We start from the raw sequence: 21,819 nt of genomic DNA on the forward strand, positions 1-21,819 counted from the left end.
AATGATGGCTCGAAGCTGACGACCGCTGCGGAGGTCGAGGGCAGGGTCCCGGTGTGATTCCCAGCACCTCCACCAAATATTACGGGGGGTTAGCCCAGCGGCAGACGGGACAGGCCACAGTCAGAAACCACACCGAGCTAAATCGCTCCAGCACAAACTGCCACGTCCTCGTCGTCGTCCACTGCCGAACGTCCCAAAACAACGTCGTCTTCGACCAGCAACTATGCACCGTAACAATATCTTCCACCCCATTTCCGGCCTTCTCACCCTCTCCCTTTGTTCACCCTCTTTTTTTCTTTTTTCACACTTTTTTTTCCTTCTTTTTTTTCTCTCTCCTAATCCCCTACTATCAGTTCTCGGAAACCATGATATTCCTGTTACCCCCTCCGCCCCACCTTTTGGCTTTCTCTGAACTCGAGCCATTCCCCCCCCCCCCTCTGCCTTGTCCTTCCTAGGAAATGTCCCCCCCCCCCTTCCTTGGAAATGCCCCTCCTTCCAGTGCCAGCCTATGTTGTTTGCCTTCTTCTCATTTCCCTGTACCACGCTGACTAATCCTCTTATCTGAGTTTTTCAGGTCCTACAGCGCCTCTCTCCCCGTCGCAGCCTCTTCAAAGCCCTTGTTCATTACACACCCCCCGAATACAAGTTTTTCCACTATTGCAGCCTAACGAATCATGATTCACCTCCCTCCCCTTCCTGACACGCATCCCCTCTCACACCACTTTCCTTCCCCACCCCCGGGGCCTTCCTCCTCGGAGCGAACGCCCTATTTAATCCCTGCCAATGATGAACGCTTTGCCCAGACGAAGACAAGTCCCCTTGTCGAAACGTTGGCTCAAGCAACCTGAGGTTTTCCCCTCCCTTGTTCATTTTGTGATCGCCAAGGACCATCTACCACACCCTCTCTCTACCATACAACTTTTGATGTTATTATCAAGTCTCGTTGCGTTTTCTCGCAAAAAGCCACGTTCAGAATAAAATGGCTACGCTCCCAATTACGGGTTTCTAGAAGGCGCTGCTGCAGATCAAATGAAAATTAATTTAATCCGTTTCCTCAAGCCACCGCTTATTGCAGCGTCGTTTTGATGGGAGGATTTAATTCCTCGTGATCAGTCAAAGCTGTCCGTTGCTCAATTTAAAGCTGAGTTAAAGGTCGCCACGCTAACATGCGCCTACAATTTGATAATTTAGAGCTGTGTAAATGTCGCTCCTAGGCTGCTCTCAGGATTTGTTCTTGCTCAGTTGTTAAGGTTCTGAATGTACATTCGGAAGCAAATGGGTTTCGTTCCCCTCACATTAGTTTTTCTGCATATCTTTGTTCTTGTAGAGTAAGTATTATGTTTGCTTTCTATTAGGGACGGATAATCTTCCTCTATAAAAAAGCTAACCATTCAGAGTTGCGATGCATTCTTACTCAAAGAGGTAACGGCTATATACCAGCCGCTAGAAAAAAAGTGTTTTCTGCATTTGGTCACTAATTACAGCACTGCGACGACTGTGTGCGAATAGAAATGCACCAATAATTTTTTTTTCATCATACCTGGAAAACCTCAGTAAGAGTAATTACAATGGGTTTCGAGTTTTTTACTGAAATAGTACCAAAGCTGAGGGAACATGCAGTTGGATCGAAGCACGAATACGTTGGTTATGTGCTGCTGCCTTTTCCTATTTAATAAAAAAAAAGACTGCAAGCTTGGAGACAATAACATCATCATACATGAAAACCTATGGCACAGAGCTGTGATGACGTGTGCAGGTCGAAGTACTGTGCGCTTCCGCGATACCCGAGGGAGAAAGGGCACTGCAAAAAATGTTTGCTAAAGGTAGTCTCTAATAAACCATCAGGCCATTTTTTTTCCTTTTTAGTGGAGCTGGTTTTGAATTTCGCAGTGCTAGACAAATAGCCAAGACCATCTTTCTTGGATGACTTATTTAATCACGAGGTAACTGTGGAATACTGTGAGATACTGTTAACATTCTGATGGAAATGCATGGACTTACCTTCCGACGTGTAATAAAATCTTGCTTTTAAAGTTTATCGAGCCTTACCTCCAAGTAGGGAAGACTGCCATATAAAACCAATTGGCAATCAACATCGCATCAAAAAATAAAAAAAACAATAGGGTGCGATCTTAACAATAATTGTTAAGCAACTCAGAATATTTTACAGTAACTTTATGAATATTTTGGCGTGAATGGTGTAATCTTCTCATGTATCAGATTCCTGCTTTAAGATACTTAACGCTCAGTGGGAGGGTTGAGTCTCCAACTGAGCGGAAATAAAGACGCGATAGCGGTAAGAGGTTGATGGTCATACATGCGGGACTGTTCATTTTCTACTTTGCCATCATTGGGTCCCTGAGAGTTTTCATACCGTTTCTGGCGCTATGGTGCAGCAATTAAGCACTGCGCCACTTCCCTGCGATGGCAGGTGCTGTGACAGCTGGCGCTTCTCCAACCGAAGCTGCTTATCCCGAGCAACCTCTTTTGACCTATCATTACTTTAACGGCTCACATTGCGCTGGGCGGAGTGTGATCACACCACAAGGTCACGTGACCTAGGATGACGTCACAGTTTTACTTCAGCGGCCCATTCTTTGACCATGAAGGGTTGGACGAGGCCGAGCAGAATCTTTCGTCCAAGGTTGGCCATAGAATGGCGACCCTAGATGAATTGGTTACACACCTGGGTTATCCTACAACGGCCGATTTTGCGTTCCTAAAGCCTACGATGACAACGACGGTGTCGGATTTCCTGGGCAACTGGAGCATGAACGATATTGTGTTTAAACTCCGGCGTCATCGTCCTCGTCGGCGGCGGCGGTGTTATGAACGAAATAGCAGGGGCTGCCATGGTGTGCAGGTAACAGTTAAACTAGTGATTGGTTGCGAGTGGTTGCTCGCGAAGAGCGCGGTGTGCCTCACAAACTCCACCTGGCGGAGCAATGGGGTGTCGCTGAACCACTTCACCACTGCGCCAGGAGTGTTATGAGGACTCCCACGATCTATGACTGTGAATTAGAGAATGATCAATTATGCCTATATGGGCACTAACGTACTGAGGCTCTCCCATCACATCCTTAAGGCAGACGTTCTGTACCCTCCAGGTTTTGAAGTTTGTCGTCATATAGCACACGCAGTGGTTAAGGCTGCCATAGAAAACGTATGGAATGCGTTCTTGACATTGAATACCAGAAAAAAAATTACCGACGATTACGTTACTTCCTAATGCGAAATTTGAGCGCAGCAAATAAGCTGTTTCACCTTTTCGATAGATTGAGGCAAAGAAATCGAGCAACACATGTATGCGCTATCACAGAATTTTTTTTTTTTATTTTTCACACGTATTCCTTTAACAAAGACTCCACTAACACTTCTTGACAGTCATGAAGGAAGCTTTGTGGTCGGAGAAATAGACTGATATATGTTCGACTTGGTACACCAATGCTTGATTCTCAAAGACGAGATCTATACAAGTGCCTCGCGAGGTTGTCACAGCCGTGGGACGCGTTACGAGCGAGAGGAACGGGATGTTCTCCCGCATAAGTGTTAGGAAATTGCTGTTTGTCTTTATGTCAACATTAAAGTCCCCCACTACTAACATCGGTGTGGATCGATGGACGGTTAATGCGAGTTGCAGGAAGTGCACGACGTCTTTCGTGAGTGCGGTAGGGGCGAAGTAGGCAGCTACTACCAGCAAGCCGTTGGGCAACTTTGCGGCGCACAGTTCGCCAACTTCATGTGACGTGCCAAACATTTCGACTGGTATTGCAGAGAGACCTGTGCGCAAGTAGATAGCGACTCCAGCCGCTCTGTTGTGGTCTCTGCGAGCACCACAGCAGTATAGGAAATCTATGATTTCGAGAGGCTCTTCGGGATCCATCCAGGTTTCAGCAAAGCAAAGTACAGAGGAGTAGCGCAGAATGTGATCGTGGTGTACGTCCTTGGCATGTGCGGCAAGGGAGCGTACGTTAAGAATGTGGTTGTGAATGATGAATCAAGTGCTGCCAGCGAATGACGCGTCCATTGGCTGTCTGCGTGTGTTACTGATGTGTGGTTAAAATGTTAAGCTTCGCCTGTAAGAGTGGAACGCGACAGCGTCTTGCAACGCTGCCAGGGAGTCCACAGAACGCCATCGCCAATTCGGCTGTACGCCTTGCTGGACGGTAAATTTATTTTTTGAGGAAAGGAAATGTATCTCTCTCGCATATCTGGGTGGACACCTGCACCTCGCCGTAAGGGAAAGGGGGAAGATGGGAGTGAACGAAGACGCGTATTAGCTAGACGCGCCTTTGTTCATTCCAAACCATTCAGCTGGCATTACGGAGTGGCTAGCGTGCTCGTATCGCACTCCGGAGACCCTGGTTCGATTCCCCAACTCGACCAATTTCGTTGTCGGTTTTATTGATTTATGCGGTCTAACTAGAAAGGTTAATTAGGCTATTTCATATTTATATTCTTGTATTTCTATCCATCGTGTTCTGTCATTAACCTGTCAATTGTTGAAACTGTCTAGGATGTTCGACACAACGTATATGAAACGAGCAACGTCTTACTGAGTGGGGAAGTGCGTGGTGGTGGAGGGAACGCGGCTTCGTACTTATGTTTTTTTTTCAGCACCGTCTCCTTCCGCGGACGCTGTTGTCGCTGCGGCGCGCGTCTTTCTTTTCTTTTGACCTCTTCATTCTCCTCTATATTAATTAGGCTAATTGATTAATTAAGCAATTAACTAAACTCAGTCCAACTTAGTTGCAGCATCACTATACGATCCCTTTGATTGGTTGCATGGTTACTAGCCAAAGTACAATTGGCCCCATTTGAAATTCGCGCACTGTGACGTCACGAGCATTTCGACCAATTGAAAAGCGTGATATTGGGGGCGGAGCTGGTTACGAGGCCGACGCCGACGACGACGCGAAACCCAGGAACGGACGCCAAAGAGCTGCGCTCTAATACAAACTTCCGAGGGGAAATTTGCAGGTACATTCATTGTTAATGCGCAGTCTTGAATATGCGATAAAAATTGCATTTATAAACAGCCTTGCGCTGAAAAAATGAGCTTGTCTAGACTCCTGGGTATGCCCCAGTAATGCTGCTCTGCTGTTCCCAAGTGGTTTACACGAAATATATCCCTTAGCGAAAAAGGGGATGTGCTTAAAATGTATTTCAAACATATTGTATTAATTTCATATTTATTTCGCATTTTTTGTCCCTATGCTTATACTGCAATAGGAATGCTTTCTAAGTATACTACGAATAATATTTTGAACGTTCTTTAAAATACGTGAAAAGTACATTTTTGCCCGCTTAGCATATTTATAATGGTCTAAAAATATACTAAAATACCCATTAAATAGATTAGATTACATTAGAAATACACGAAAAAATATACATTTAATACATTACAAATATATTCACTTAGGCTTAAAAAATGTGGTCTTCACAGAGTGATACGGTTTAATGCTTCAACTTCAGATCAAACTGCATAAGCGCAATCATCATCAATCACAATGTACATGAAATGATAAGGTCAAGTGAAGGCATGGGAACGGCAAGATACCTACAAAGCAAACCATGGCGGAAGGGCCGCAGCAAACAACAAATGCTGCGACAAGCTCCATACTTGATTTGCCTTATAAATACCCACCGAGAGCGACGCACTATCTTGCCCGGTGAGGCGTTTATTTGCGCAAAGACTGTGGGCCCAAAAATTATGCGAGAAGTGCACTACTAGTTGCTTTCGAATCGGAAGGCAGTCTAGAACAGAATTGCTAGTCGAAACTTGCGTCAGAAACAGGTCAGGAGTATAACTGTCAACCAACAGATACACGGGCGTCTATGGGCGCCGGACGGCCTTGCCGGTCCTGGTCCTTTTCGCTGGCATATTCGGGCCCGTAAACACCCAAGGCGCCTTTGCCGGTATCATGCTATCACGTTCTCCGCACGTAGTGTAAATAAGTGGTGGTTACCTTCCTGCTAGAAGTTACCATAAACGAAATGACTTCAGAACAGAAAAGGCTTGGGAAGGTTGGTAATTCATTGCAACACAGTAATCATAGCGCGGGAACAACGCTAATCATAGCGCTGGAACAACGCAGGCGTTCTCGTCCGGTCTCGTCGTTGTCCTGCGTTGTTCGCGCGCTATGATTACTGTGTTGCCCCGAAAGGACGACAGGAAAGGGAGAGTTTTCACTGTTCCCTGAAACGTCATTTCGAGCTCTAGATTGTTCCACGGTAGCTTGAAGTGTGATGCAAATATGTTTATGCGGACTGCCCATTTGTTCGAATAGAAGTATATCTGGACGGATTAATTGCGTATTTACGAAAATACACTTCAAAAACATTGCCAACACCAAAATGCAATTTCCCTAAACTCGATTTCGAGCATTAGGTTGTCCAAAGGCAGCTCGAAGTGTCTGCAAATATGCTAAGGCGGACTGCCAATTTGCTAGAATTTAAGTATTCTTTAGACGAATGAATTGCATATTTACGGAACTACGCTTCAAATACGTTGACAAGACGCAAATGCCTTTTCTGGAAACGCGATTTCGAGCACTCGACTGTTCAACGGCAGCTTGAAGTGTGCTGCAAATACGTTTAAAAGGACTGCTCGTTTGTTAGAATTGAATTATGCTTGGGATGAATTAATTTCATCTTAACGAAAGTACATTTTTAATACTTTAACAAGATGCTAAAACTGCATACATATACGTTTGCAAGGACTGGCCGTTTTTTAGAATTGAAGTACACTTTGAATGATTTAATTTCATACTTCCGAAAATACACTTTTAATACACTGACAAGATGCTAAAACTGCATACATGTTTTTGACGTATTTCAAAAGTGCTCGAAGTATGCTTTCAGTGAGGTATTTGTGACATATTTTAAGAACATATTTCGAATACCAAGCATGAAATTTCAGGAACGTATTTCCTCCATATTTTTAGTGCGTTCATGAATACAAAATATGTTTAAAATACAATTTAAATAGCCTACCGTATATTCCAAACGTATTAGTTTTTGCTAAGGTATAGCATTATTCTCAATAGCCAAGATGATATGAACTACGAGCACTACAGCAAAAAAGACTTTGCCTGAAGGCACCAGTTACGTACGCTCTTCTGCGTCATATGCAGCCAAGTTATTCTTGCAACTTTCCTAATTTCAAGCGCCTACTTGACAATCGCGCACCCCGGCGATGTCTAGCCAGCTTTGGAGCCGGCAACCTTTGATCCAGAAATTGTCCTGGGGAAAGCAGCCTCTCCTACATGCGTCACTATTAGGAAAATTTTGGTTTAGTTGCGGTGGAGCTGAAATTTTCACAGTTGACATAAATGGAGTTGTTCTTACGGTGTATGTAATCATCTTTTTGATAGCTACAGGCGTTGACTTTCTATGCTGTATGGAATGTGAAATGATGATTAAGAGGGTTTCAAATTGGGCTGGTTGGTAGTTAACATGGTCAAACATAATTGCACTTTTGAAAAGACAGGACAAAACAGGGATGACACCAACTCTCGTGCGCAAACTGACAACTGAAGTTTTATTGCAATGAACACACATATAAAAGATTCACGTCATAACATAAATCACCAAAAAACGGAGTTAAGCCGCAGTTTTTCTATCATGTCAACAAGCATCAAATAAAGATTTCCAAACAGGTAAGGCAACTCTTGGATCAGTGTGAACGATTGTAATCCAATCAGCTGGGACAAAACCTTTTTTTTATGCTTGTTGACATGATTGAAAAGCTGCTGCTTAACTCCGTTTTTTGGTGATTTATGTTATGACGTGAAGCTTTTATATGTGTGTTCATCGCAATAAAACTTCAGTTGACAGTTTGCGCACGAGAGTTTGTGTCGTCCCTGTTTTGTCCTGTCTTTTCAAAAGCGCAATTTTGTTTGACCGTATAATGAATACCTTGTGCACAAAATTTTTCTGAGTAATTATTATGACTTAATGCATTATATGAGCCGCAATGGTTCACTATGAACCGCAGAATGTTCAAATTTCGATGATATACCTTTATCTCAGTTGTTTCCGATAAAAAAGAAGAGTAGAGTGTTTTTTTTGCCTGGAAGTATCTTGTTATAAAATGGTAAGAAAAATACAATGAAATTGCAGTTTTATAAAAAAGATTTGCGCACTCTAAGCCCCCCAAGGAACATCTCCTGTGCAAAATTTCGTTTCGATTCAACGATTGCAAGAAGAAAAAATTGTGAGCACAAACTTTGAAAGCGGGTAAAATCACCACTTTGAGAAAAACTAAATTGAAAGTTTATTTCTATGTTACATGCCGAAGTTTTTGCTTAATTCGCACGAAACTTGGTGCTAATACAGCTGAAAGCGCGGAGCATTAGACCACAAGGCAAGAACTCTGCTACTGTACTAGTTTTTTGCCCTCATGGTTTTTGCGAATAGAGTCCCCATCACGGGTTCGCTTCACTTCAGCGAGTAGCTTCAGCAGCAGTCAGCTAGACAGAAGCCTTTTTAATCCTTTTCTGGTCATTTTCAAGGCTGAGGCTGACCAGTTGCTTTGAAGGGAGAACTTCCAGTTCTCCCAGAACCTCCAAAGCTGATCAAGACTGATCATGCAACAAGCACTGCTTTCACGCTGGTTGAGAAACCATCGTGGGTGCTTCCACTGCACCGCTCCGGGGAGCAGTCTTCACGGCCGGCAGTACTAGTGCTATATGACGTATACACGGCAAAAACTACTCCTCCCTGGTACGCTCCTTCGCGCACCTGAGCTCCAGGTTAGGAGCCAAGTCCCCGCGCTTGTTTATGACCTCTGCAACAGCGAGTTCGCAATTACGGCACCTGGCACCGGTCACGATTTGCGTCAGCGTTTCAACTTCGCAGATGGCGACGCTGGCGCCTCTCTCGCTCTCGACTACCTCGTCATCTGTGCATTTTTCGCTATTATTTTTCTGTTTTTAAGACCCGAGACCCGGCTTAGGCACACCCCACGCTCACCTCTCAAAGCAGTTTTACAGTATTAGAGGTGCTGCAATGTGCCCAAGGCTTCGCCGCGATCCCGGCTCCGTGCGCAAAAATTGGTGAAAGAGCGTCGTTCCTTGGGAAGGGCGCTGCGGGCCATTCCATATCTATATCGAACGACTTGGGATTCTTGAAGTTGAAGGTGTATGTAGTACGCGACTTTCCTATGCATTTACATAAAATTTTGAAGAGAATAATGGTTGTGTTCGAAATTGCGAATAACTCTAAATATCATGGTTCGGTATATCCAGGCGCGAGTGTATTTAAAAGGTCGCCGCATATTGCGCTTCGAATTTTCATTTTGCAGCAGCAAGCGCGTTTTCCCGTTATTCCTAGGCAAATAATAGTTTAGGAAGGAAATAGCACCACCCTAACCGTATCGGCTACTGCGCTTGCCTCTCGCCTTGGAGGAGCGATGCCATGTTCCCGGTTTCCGAATGGCTCAGGAGTCTTCCTTCATCACATTTTCCGAGTGGAAACATACGGATTCAAAGATGGAAGGATAACGAACAAATGTGGTGGCTGGAAAAATCGCTTGATTTGTCGCGTGTTGAAGTTTGCATTAACCCCATCTCTGGTTTCGGTTTTCAGGTCGTCAGGCCCCGCTATGTCTCAAATTTCATGTTAGCCGCTGTAGTGCCTTGAGGGCTTGACTTATATAGGTTTATTACTCTGGAACATCACCGAAAGTTGAAACTATAAAAAAATGGCGCCACCGTCTGGAAGACGTTGAAGTATCGAGCGTTAGCAGTTCGGTAGTGTCATCTATCATCCATGTGATGCATTGTCCTGTGATTAGGCTACTTTTCCATACGTCACGGCGAGCGGGCGCCTACCGCCCTGAGGTCGGATATTTTTATGCGAAGCATATCGCTAGAGCTACCACTCACGCCGTCGCTGTGGGACCCCTAGCCGTGACACCACGTGACACCGTGACGTCACACCACGTGACATCGGATGAGAGAGCTGGCCTCCACCTCGCGCCGTCGCCGTGGGACCCCTAGTCGTCACGCCACGTGACACCGTGACGTCACACCACGTGACATCGGATGAGAGAGCCGGCCTCCACCTCGCGCCGTCGCCGTGGGACCCCTAGCCATCACACCCGCGCATTCCCGCGCATTTCGAACGCGCGTTCACACTCGGTGTAGGTGAAACGCTCGCTACACCGGGCAGGCAGACGCGGCTTCCGTGGCCATCCAGGCGCTCACCCAACGCGCGTCTCGGGGTTAGTCGGCGTTCCGCTGTAGCCATGCCGTTGTCTTCCCCCGCGACGAAGGCTTCTAGTGGTTGTATTAAAATGACCAAGTATTCAACCAAGGAAAGCCATGTATTACCAAGCCTAGCCACTAATATGCTTCGCATTCCCCAGGCTTAGCCAAGCTGAGCCTCAGCAATTTTTTTTTTACCAATTCGAGCCGAAAAAGTTTTTCGACTCTTCGGAGGGCCATTTTTTTTTACCTCAAGGCGGAAGGTGCCCGGTCGCCATGAGGTATGAAATTATGAACTGAAAACATGGCAGCCATGTTAAGCCTAACCATAAGTAAATATTAACCTAATTAGACAATGTTGCTGCCGAACACGTCCTGCTGATCGAGCCCGTTAGGAATATCCATTAGTTAGATCATGGCGTTATCGGTTAGTTAATTATAAGCAGTTAAATATAAGCATAACCATAATTGACTATGAACTTCATCATTAGTTAATTTTGGTGTCTAACCTGTTCAACTCAAATAGAGGATTCCAAGCATCTCATTCATTTTATGATGCTTCAATAATTACTGAGTCAAAAGCGATTGACCATAATCATGTGAGTAGTTGATTATGACGTCACAAAATCAGTAACGTCACCATTCACCAATTCGGTATACTAATGACGTCGCCAATCAATCACGAATTGCGTTGCTATATCGATTTACTATGGGGGTTGCTATCTTGAACTCCTCGGAGTTGGAAAATTTCACGCCAAAAGTAGGTGGTAGCAGCCCCCAAGAAATTGAGAAACATGATGAATAAGAGCTAGCTAACAGTGAGGGTAAGGGTGGGGGAGGACCAGAAAATTTTACGAAATGAGGGTGGGGATGAGAGAGCGCGAGATAATTTTTCAAAATGAGGGCGAGGGCAGGGAAATGCTAACGTATTCATACAATCAACCTAGGATCGCATTCAAAAGTGAGGATGTCGGAGGAAAATCAAAATGAGGGCTTTTGCCCACCTCTGGTCGTGGCAGGTGGCAACTTGCCCAGCGGATTGTGTGCAGGTGGCAGTTAATGTTTGGTTTCAAGAGGTTGCTCGGGAACTGCAACCGGGATGTGACAAGCATCACCAGTGCCTTTGTTTGAAAGCGCCTCCTGCCAGTCTGGTTTCAGGACCACCAGTAATCTATGAATATAAAGTAAAAAAATGACCTGTCCTGCACCTATGGGCATTACCTTAAACATAATCACGAGCAAAAGAAAATGCTATCGTATTCATACAATCGACCTAGGATCGCATAAGAGTTTTTCTTATTTATTTTCAGGGGTCCTCACAGACTGCCTCGAATGCGGTACCATTACCATGATAAGTGCCTCAGACCTGTAAGAAAATAATTTTTTACGCATGCTCATGTAAAATCCAAACGATGTGCGGTCAGTGACATTTTCGTAACTTATAAGACCCCAGTGCGGGGCTCTTTCCCGCACTGGGGTCTTCTTTTGAGCTAATGAATGTTTTTGAACCCCACCACCACCCAAATTAGACACACTGTGTCCTGAAATAATCACTGCAATAAATTTACATCGCAATAAGTACTCATGGCACGGTGCTTCGCAGACGATCTCAGCAAGAGTTGCTGGCTGGTACCTATTTAGACGAAAGCGTATTACACTCTCACCTGTTGTCTCAGGGGCCTACGCCTCTATGCTTGAGAACTTGCTTTCAATGAGACTGATGTCGAGAACGCGAGTGCTGACACTGGATAACAGGCAAGTAATTGGAGGCAAATTAAAAAAATTAAACAGGGTAAAAAGGGCGTTATTGCCATAACTGAAATTGAGAAGACAAAATGACCTTGGGGCTACTTAGCGCTCACACAAGATGTTGGTAGTTTGGTTACATAGCAAAGACAATACGGCATCTAAACTCGCCCAAGGTGGCAAGCAGACAGTTGTTGTCATATGATATATGCTTCCTTAAGACAGATGGTTTAGAAGAACTTGGGCTAGATGGTGCATTATTGGAGACTGAAATGGCAATAGCGCTACAGCAAGACGTACACAAGAAAGACCGACACAGGACGCAGCGCTATTACCATTTCAATCTCAAATTCCTTATGACAGTAGTTCTTTTCGCTGCACGTAACTGTGGGTGAGTACTCGACAATCTTCTACTCATGCGTGGGTTTGGTTTGGTTTATGGGGTTTAACGTCCCAAATCGCCTCAGGCTATGAGGGACGCCGTAGTGAAGGGCTCCGGAAATTTCGACCACCTGGGCTTCTTTAACGTGTACTGACATCGCACAGTACACGGGCCTCTACAACTTCGCCTGCACCGAAATTCGACCACCGCGGCCGGGATCGAACCCACGTCTTCCGGATCAGCAGCCGAGCGCCATGACCACTGAGCCACCGCGGCGGCCCATGCGCTGGAAGGTCACATAGGAGCACATGGGAGTGTGCGGTTTGCCGGTTTTCAGTGCGCAGTAAAAACATGGCCACTCTCTTTTTCTGCGTGAACAGTGCGATCCCCGCCTGTTGGGACAGGACTGTGAGCCAGGCTGTTTCTGCTTTCCGGAGAAAAGCCGCCCTCAATTTGGAACTTGCTTCGACGCACGCTTCCGACGACCTAAGAACTACCAAACCTTTCCTTCGTTACCTGGTATGCGATAATGCTTTGTTTTGTTGCTTTAAATTTGTGCACTGTACTGTAGATGTACTCTGCATTCTTCTACTATGTTTGTATAAGTATCACTAGCGTCACTGTGTGTTGCCCGCGCAAAACAGGGGTAGGAACCTCGTAAAGCTAGTTTGTTAGTAGCTTTTTCCTCCCCTGGAATTTTTTTCTCCAGTCGTGCTGTGAGAAACGGCAAAAATAACAAATAAAAATAAATAAATGAATGAATATAATTTTCATGTTTCAGAGGGCTGCATGTCGAAAAGCTGCAGATTAACGGTAGTTCACTCTCTCCTGAGGACCTGAACAACAAACCCCACCGCGTGGGTCCATATCCCTTGCAAAATTGTTTTAATACACTCTGTAGACCGTCCATAGAATTTGCAACAAATCTGTGAACTTTCTAAACACAGATTCTATAGACTAGGGTAGACTCTAAAAGTTCGGCAGAAAGTCTTTAGAAGACGTAAATATTTATGGCCATACATTTTAGCAGCCTTTTCTCTATTGAAAGTCTGTAGGCTATGAATAGACAAAACGAATTATCTATAGAAAGGCCACTGAGCCTATAACAAGTCTACAGAAAATCTGTAGACCATTTTTTATAACGGAGACTGACTTAGTGCAACGCACGTTCCCCCTTTCAGCTTTATTTCAACGCGGCTGACCTGGCCGCACATTAAATCCCCAGCCTCTGGGCTCAGCTCAGAAGCCTGTACAGATATGGGTCTCAACATTGCGGCGCGGTAAGAAGCACTGGAGTCACGGCTGTGCAAGTTACTTTACCCCCTATTAGCGCCTATTGGAAACGCTAGCCCTAAATCCTCCTTTAGTTGCGTCCATAGCGGGCAGGGGCAGAATAACAGAATATCAACCTTCATGGCAACAAACGGACACACGCAGGCGCATGAGGTGTTGCATGTCATGCTTTACGCATTTTTCCCATTATACTTTGCGATACATCTTGTTAGTGTTGCCTTCCTGTGCGTTCAACCAATTTAGCAGCAGATTAGCCAACATGCCAGAAAATGACGAACAGTTTAACGTGGTTAGTGCAAGTGCGAATCAGCTGCGCTAGCGTTTCGATTTTCACTTCGGTTCTGGTTTCCGTTCGAGGCTCAGTTTTCAAGATTAAGCAGGGTTCAGACAAAGATCGGCAAAATCGGTGAGGGGGGGGGGGGGGGAGTATTAGTGCAAGCGCTCTAAAACTGAAAGCGATATCTAAGCTCCGCTTTAGGGGCATGCCGCGATTGCTTTAAGGACTTAATGCCCACGTATGCGGAACTGGTCGTTCTTTACTTAGCGTTCATAGATCCCTGGAAGTGGTATTACCACTCCTGGCCGGTGCAGTGTTAGAACGGTTAAGCGATGCGCCACTTAACAACGATGGCAGGTTCTGCAAAGAGTGGGGTTTCTCGTACCCAGGTTGCCCTTCCCGAGCAACCTCTGGCGACCAGTCATTAACTGAACGACCACATGCCACGGTGGGGCAGTCTGCTCCACAATACGGTGCGCAGGTTGTGATGAATGTCAGGTAGGCTTCAGACGAAGACTGCCGAAATGGCCGAGTGCGGGCTTAATTGGTAGGGTACTTAAATATTTATCCCACAACTACTTAATACTTTACAGGAAAGCAATACGCCACAAATCATTCTTTACCGACGAGTAGAAAGCGAGATTGCCTGTGCGTCTACTATCGAAAAATGAAGCCATTTCACAATTCCCTTCCGACAATGCACGCCTTAGCGGAACAGTTGCAGAATGCAGAACATTAAAAACAATAAAAATTCCATACCGGAAATTCTTTTCTATATGTGCGTTTAAAAGAAACGCTCTGATTTAGATTCCACAAGATGAACGTTAGAGAAAAAATCAAAGGATGTTTACTGCTGTGTAACGTGAGATACATCGACAGCTGTTCAGATATTTGCGTCTCGCGATACATTCCGGTGAAGATTTTTGAAAGTGACACCCATATATGCAGAATTAGAGACAACCCTTTTAATTTTACACATACCGATTCTTCGACTACTACTCCTGTTCAGTCGGCTGCTCCAGGCGCGGCGCGGAACCGCCGCTGAGCCTGTGATGCGAAGACGCGTTTCGAGCAGCCGCCACCGGCATGGGAAGCACCTTTCGGTTACGTACTCTGCTCGCGCCATACTCCTCTCCTCTCTCTCCTTCCGCAGTAACCACCCGCAGTGCGGTTCCTGCGGGAACCACTCGCCTGTTGTGCATTCCTGCACCGTAGCCATACCATCATACCTCCTCGCTAAACATCCTGAAGGCTCCCGCTGCAACCAAACCACTCTCCTGTAATGCAGCCCCCACTATCGGAACAACCTCCTCTTCACACTTTAATCCTCTACCTCCTCCCTCCTCAGGCCCCCTCCTCCATATCATTGTACGCTGAAGAATCTTCCGGTTGGGCATTCTTCGGCTCTCACTAGGGTTTCCTGTTTCCTCTGCAACCCTTCTCTTTCCTAGTGCTACCGACTGGCTACGGCAATTACTGCTGCAAAGACACCAAATCTGGGGTCCGTTTTTTTTTTAAAGCGGTCGCTGTAAAAAAATCCCTTCTGTATTTTGGCGCCCGAGCCTTTTACTCGCAGAGAAGCGACATGTATGGTACGGTATGATATAGATTGGTCCTTTAGTCAGTAGCGGTCACAGAAAGCAACAAATACTTACAATTATTCGCTATTATTCCCGATTCTTTGCAGATAACGCCATTGTGCACCGGGTTCGGGTTCTGGGGCAGAGGCATTGAAAAGGACATCGTGAAGGACTATTTTGGGAAGCAGACAAACACAAGAATCTTCTGAGCCAATATCTGGAAACCTGTCCAGAACTTGAGTATGCAACTGACGTGCCCAGTGCCCCTCCCTAGTCTTCAGGATGCCGCAGCGCACTAGTCCCCTAGTATTCCGGACTGTGAGCCCCATTAATCAGAGACGGACATACGATTCCGGAATGAATCTTTTGCCTGTCAGTTGCACTGCCGCTGCCTTTCTGCGTAACCTGTGCGCTACCATGCAGTAGATGAAAATTAGCCTCATCACCTACTCCCGAATGATTGAAAATGATTGAATTCTGCTCCACTGTGGCGCCTTTGCAATAAAAGAAACCAGCACAAGCCAACCAGGTGCCTTCAGTTGTTCTCTGTAGCAAATTTCTAGTTTGTTTCTATGCCGGCATCAAACAACTTTAAAACTTGACATCACGGCAACAGCAACGTAAAAGGACAGGGAAGAGGACACAGAGTAAACGCCTACCATGAATAAAAGCGTTTGATTGAAATGCATTTAATTAATGGAGGTGTTTCAAAAGAAGGGGCACACATTATAAAGAAACGATGATTAAAAAATTATCGGCTAAGCTAGCCCATGGCTGAGTTGAAAAATTGCTCGGTAGCCGTCACTGGTCACAAACCTCACGCGGAGGCGACGGCTGCTTAGCGTTGACGCTTCCTGCACTTTCACTGCTCCACAGCCTTCCAGCACGAACCTCATCCAAGATGGCAGTTCAAGGTCCACCCCATCAGCCAAGAAGTTGTGGTGCGTGTGAGTATGTGCGCGTGCGTACGTGCGTGCGCACGAGCCAGAGGATTGACTCAACTTTCTCCAACCTAGTGGGCCGGAAGATGCCTCCCTTTGGAGCACTTTTGTTGGGTGCACATCCAGGCACGTGCCAAATTTGACGGACTTCAGTCACGCGGAAATCCAGGAGAGCTCTGTATATCTCTCGCCATAGAAACGTAATGAAGCGGGTCTTATCTAAAGTCGCGTAAGGGCGGAATGCATCGCAAGGAATTGTGACTGATGTACGCCAGGTGCATTGGCGACTTCCTCAATGTCCTGATCATCCAAATTTTTTCTTCAGAATGAAAACATCATAGCCAGTAGTGCAAAAATTTAGAATGGCCTAGAGCGTGATATTCTTCATTTTTTTTTGTAATAGTACATACCGTAATCTCAAAGAGACCAAGCTAGTGGGTCTGTTTTGTGCTTAGAGTCTCAGTAACAGCAACACAATACTTGAGCTCTTTCCCTTGCCACTGCGAGAAAGGAGAAAAAAATTGAGGAAAACGTGAAACTCAGAATTTTTAACATGAAAACTGGGAAACGGTGGCCGGTCACGTAACAAGCAGGACGAAGTGAGTTTATCCGAGAGTATAGAAGAGATAATCAGAAAAACTACCTATAGCTGGCATGCGATGAGGATTACGCATAGAAAGATGCGTAATAGAGGAGTCACTCCGCCCCGCCTCCCCCCGCGTCCTTGCCCCTAAAGCTTCGCTTCATGGACGTGAAATGAGTACAAGCACAAACCCGTACGCCTTTCCCACAGGATCTTCAGTTAACAAACGCAGCGTTCGAATTGACCGCCCCGAAGCCATCAAGAAAAAAACGTCAAATTGCGCCTGCATAATTAGGTGTGCAACGTCACCACTTCTGTCCTGTCCGTGACGTAAACGACAGTCACCCGTGACGCAAAAAAGCAACATGGCCGCCGGCCACGGCCGACCAAGAGGAGTGCGGCTACTGCGGGGCTAATTGATACTTTTTTGACAAGTTTTTGATTTGCCAGTTCCGTAATACGGCCCCAGCTACTGTGTAATACACGAGGCAATGACAGAAGAACGGGCAATAAGCGCGAGCTCGCGCCCGACATATTGTGTGTGAGCGCGCTTTGAGTTTTAGCGCATAGGTCCATAAATAAACGGCCGAAAGCAAGCTTACTACATCGGAGATGCTCGTTGGTAGTTCTTCCGAAAGGCAGTTTCAAGGAAAGTCGAAAATCTTGATCCGTGCATTGCTTTTCCTGTCGCGTCGGTGGTTCAGTGCAATTTGAAAAACAATGTTTTCACTGTCGGCCGGACCGGCATCTCTTTCACCCGTTTTAAAATATCCTGCTCTGGACCTCCACGGTAAGGTGCACGATACAAAGGTGGCGGCAGCATAATATCAACCAGATCCTTATACAGCTTCTTTTTGGAAACGTTATACAGGCATTCTAGTGGAAAACGCACTTCCAACAACCTGAAGGAAAGGACAACCTCACGCAAATATCCGTTTACAGCACCACACATGTTTTCACACGATGACACTATGATTCCGGGGAGCAGCCTTTGCAACCGCATTTGCATAACAGTTCTCAAAAATATGTCCTGCAGAGAACCATCAAGAAAGAACTACCAGTGCACCCTTATGGTATCACATTTCTACCAGTTGATCGCAAAGAGGTACCCTATGACTTATTAATGCTTCTTGGCCTCCACAGCTTGTGGAAAACGCGAATGCAAGTGAGGCATGCGGATATAAACACTCGTAGTACACGTGAGAACTTTGTTGAAAGTGCTGTTTATCTGAGGGAATGTTACCAGGCGCAGCGTGACCCACCCCAGTGGATAACACTACTAGATGATCTAGTGAAACTTAAGAAATTTTAACTTCACCCATATCAGCTCAAGTGTAGCTGAAGTGTTTTTATTGTTTTCATGTCAATCTCGAAAATAAAGAAAATAAGAAGCGTCTTTGGTTCAGTGGTAGAATACTCGCCTGTCACATGGGTGGCCCGGGTTCGGTTCCCGGCCGACCCAAGGTTTGTTTTAATCCCCTGTTTTTATTTTAATTAATTTGTTGTTTGCCAATATTTAGCATGCTTTGTCGGTCATGTCGCCTATGACTGCATTTCTGTGCAACGTTCGTCTAGGCTAGCTCGTGATGTCTTCATTTCGATTTGGCTGTTTGAAAGTGTTGTATGCTCTGCCCGTGAACTCTGAGCTTGTCACACACCGTCACAGACACTCTTACGTTCTGCGCTGTTTCTGCTAAGTCAGGGGGGAATGGATGCACTGTGCCCGACTGGCTTGGAAAGCCGGGGTAGGGTTTCATAGATGTACTGGCTTGACCCTTGAGGCGTCTGTACAGTGCTGCGCCTACGATCGCTACGATGATGTGACCCAGCGCAGTCTGGAAGCAGACCAACACCCGTAAAAGCAGCGGAGGCGCCTTCAGTGGCTTGTACAGGAAGCATCTCGTCTCATACTCTCAGGCTATATTCGGGATAATTTTCGGGTCCCCTCAATCAACTGCAGTAAGGCACGGGTGATATGAATAACAATTTGTTTTAGGGCACGCTTTCTACTGGACCTCTCTTAAAATCTGCTCGTAATTTAACGCCTAGCGGTCTTCGTTCCCAGTTTTTCCTACATGCCAACCGGCCTCTCTTGGCTGGCTGCGCGCGGTGGGTACCCGTGGCGAGACGTTGTACCAGCATACTTACCTGGTGCCGGGGTTACCGTGATCATCCAGGCGGTACGCCCAGGGAGAGGCGCGGGCATTGCACTGCGCTCGTGCTGACCCCTGCCACTACCCCAAACGGGGGCAGATGGGGCATGCAATTTTTGGTAGTGGGGGACTGCGTTCGCGCTTTCCCCCTTCATCTGAAATCCAAAATCACAACCATTGTTGTGGTAGTGTATGCTTGCCGTTAGAAGTGATCATTAATTGCCTTAGCTTGGTTATGCCTGGCTGATTGCGAAAGCAATTACACCTCGCTGCGCTTGGTTCTGCTGGTAGTTTCGTTTCTCGAATTCACGCGTAGCAGATCGAACTCGCCTACTCTTATCTCTTGTTCTTCGCGTCGCTAAGCCACGATGTCACCGTCTCGAATCACCACAATGCTCTGCTCATTTTTCTTGGCTGTATACTGCAATCTTCTTTTAGCAAGCCGCTCTTTCTGTTTCGGCGTTTCTTCCGCACGGCGTTTTCTTCTCTTGTAATTATATCGCTCCGCACTGCTCATAGATTCTTCTTCGGCATTAAGAGCGTCCATGAAACTACCCTCGTTTAAACGAGGGCCTGCAGCTCTCCTCTTGTCGTGACGTCACGCGTTCACGTGGTAGCGCGCGGCAGCTGCGCCGGTGCGAAGGATGAACCTCCATTGATGGCAGACAGTATTGCTTTCGCGATAAAAAAAGGGCTGAGGCTTAACTTGGTTAAGCCTGGAGAATGCGAAGCATCATCGTGTCGCGTAATTTGGAGGCGCACAACCACAGCGACGGCGCGAGGTGGGCCCCCGTTTCTCCACTGTCGTGACGTCATCGTGTCACGTGGTGCGACGTCATGTATCACGTGATTTGGAGGCGCACAACCACAGCGACGGCGCGAGGTGGGCCCCCGTTTCTCCACTGTCGTGACGTCATCGTGTCACGTGGTGCGACGTCATGTATCACGTGATTTGGAGGCGCACAACCACAGCGACGGAGCGAGGTGGGCGCCCGTTTCTCCACTGTCGTTACGTCATCGTGTCACGTGGTGTGACGTTATGTATCACGTGATTTGGAGGCGCATAACCACGGTGAAGGGCTGAAGTGGTAGCTAAAGTAGTATGCTCCGCATAAAATTGGCAGAGGCTTAGCTTGGTTAAGCCTGGTAAATTGCGAAGCAATAGCCCTGGCTGCGCCTGGTTTGCCTGGTGGTGTGTCTTGGTAGTGCTCTTAGTGAAGCTAGCCCACTATCATCCCTCCTTCCCCACTCCGGCATGCGCACACTATTCGCAGAACCCTTCGCCTCTTCCCTCCACATCCTTTCCCTCTGCCCGGCGGACCCTCCCCCGCGGGACCTTGAGAACCTCAAGACCTGGGAGGAATGGGAGATCCTGCTGCGCTCGGAGGACCCGGCCGTGCAGACCATCGCCACCGGCCGAGCTGCCAGTGTTATGGACCTTAGGAACAAAAAATGGCTGAGGCTTAGCTTAGGTTAAGCCTAGTCAGACGCGAAGCATATTGTCGCCGAGTTGCATATCGAGCACGCCGCTTGGCTAGACGTTCTTCACGCTCTTCATCAGTCTCTGTCGCACGCCGCAACTTTTGCTTCTCATTCCAACGAGCAGCCCTGTCTCCAGGAGGCATCTCTATCCCGTGTACGCCTAGCAGAGGCAGGCGCACGCCCTTGTACACCGCCCACGGTGTATTCTTACACCGTGGTCGCGACGCCTCGCGCGACGGCGCGAGCTGGGGCCCCGTTTCTCCTATATCGTTACGTCACGCATCACGTGGTCCTCCTTGGTCGCGACGCCTCGCGCGACGGCGCGAGCTGGGCCCCCGTTTCTCATCTGCTGTGACGTCACGCACCACGTGGTCATCCTTGGTCACGACGCCTCGCGCGACGGCGCGAGTTGGGCTCCCGTTTTTCATCTGCTGTGACGTCACGCATCACGTGGTATGACATGGAGGTCACGAAAGGTCGATGGTAACGACACCGCCGCGCTCGAGGAGCTGGGTTGGGCTATTTTAGTATGCTTCGCATAAAACACTTGAGGGCAGTGGGGTCGTGCGGGGACCTTGGGGCGTGCCCTGAATTCCTTGTACAATAGTTTTTTTCTCTCTCTCAGGGCTCTTAAACTGATGGGCACTGCTCTTATAGCGACGATCTAAAGTTTAGGGATAGTATTAAGGCGGAAGCCTTTAATGCCTCATCGTTGTAAGCAGGAGTTGTCGACAGCAAAAGTCACGCTTTTCAATTGGTCGAAATGCTCGTGACGTCACAGTGCGCGAATTTCAAATGGGGCCAATTGTACTTTGGCTAGTAACCATGCAACCAATCAAAGGGATCGTATAGTGATGCTCTAAGTGGGACTGAGTTTAGTTAATTGATTAATTATTCAATTAGCCTAATTAAGATAGAGAAGAATGAAGAGGTCAGAAGAAAGAGGAAAAGAGAAGGAAGACGCGCGTCGCAGCGACAACAGCATCCGCTGAAGGAGACGCTGCTTAAAAAACAGATAAGTACGAAGCCGCGTTCGCTCCACCACCACGCACTTCCCCACTCAGTTCGACGTTGCTCGTTTCATATACGTTGTGTCGAACATCCTAGACAGTTCCAACATTTGGCAGGTGAATGACAGAACACGATGGATAAAAATACAATAATATAAATA

General features: G+C 46.8%; 1 non-coding gene and 1 pseudogene across 1 annotated transcript; both read left to right on the top strand.

Moving 5' to 3' along the window:
- Positions 1 to 2,563: 2,563 nt before the first annotated feature.
- The window catches only part of LOC149337540 (uncharacterized), a 136,986-nt pseudogene continuing 117,730 nt past the window's right edge, over positions 2,564 to 21,819 (top strand).
- Positions 19,154 to 19,317, top strand: LOC149337541 (U1 spliceosomal RNA). Its single transcript, XR_016284672.1, has one exon. It is a non-coding gene; the product is annotated as a U1 spliceosomal RNA (small nuclear RNA).

Source organism: Amblyomma mixtum, chromosome 7 (genome assembly GCF_055824585.1).
Source record: "Amblyomma mixtum isolate Tamu chromosome 7, ASM5582458v1, whole genome shotgun sequence".
Lineage (NCBI taxonomy): Eukaryota > Metazoa > Arthropoda > Arachnida > Ixodida > Ixodidae > Amblyomma > Amblyomma mixtum.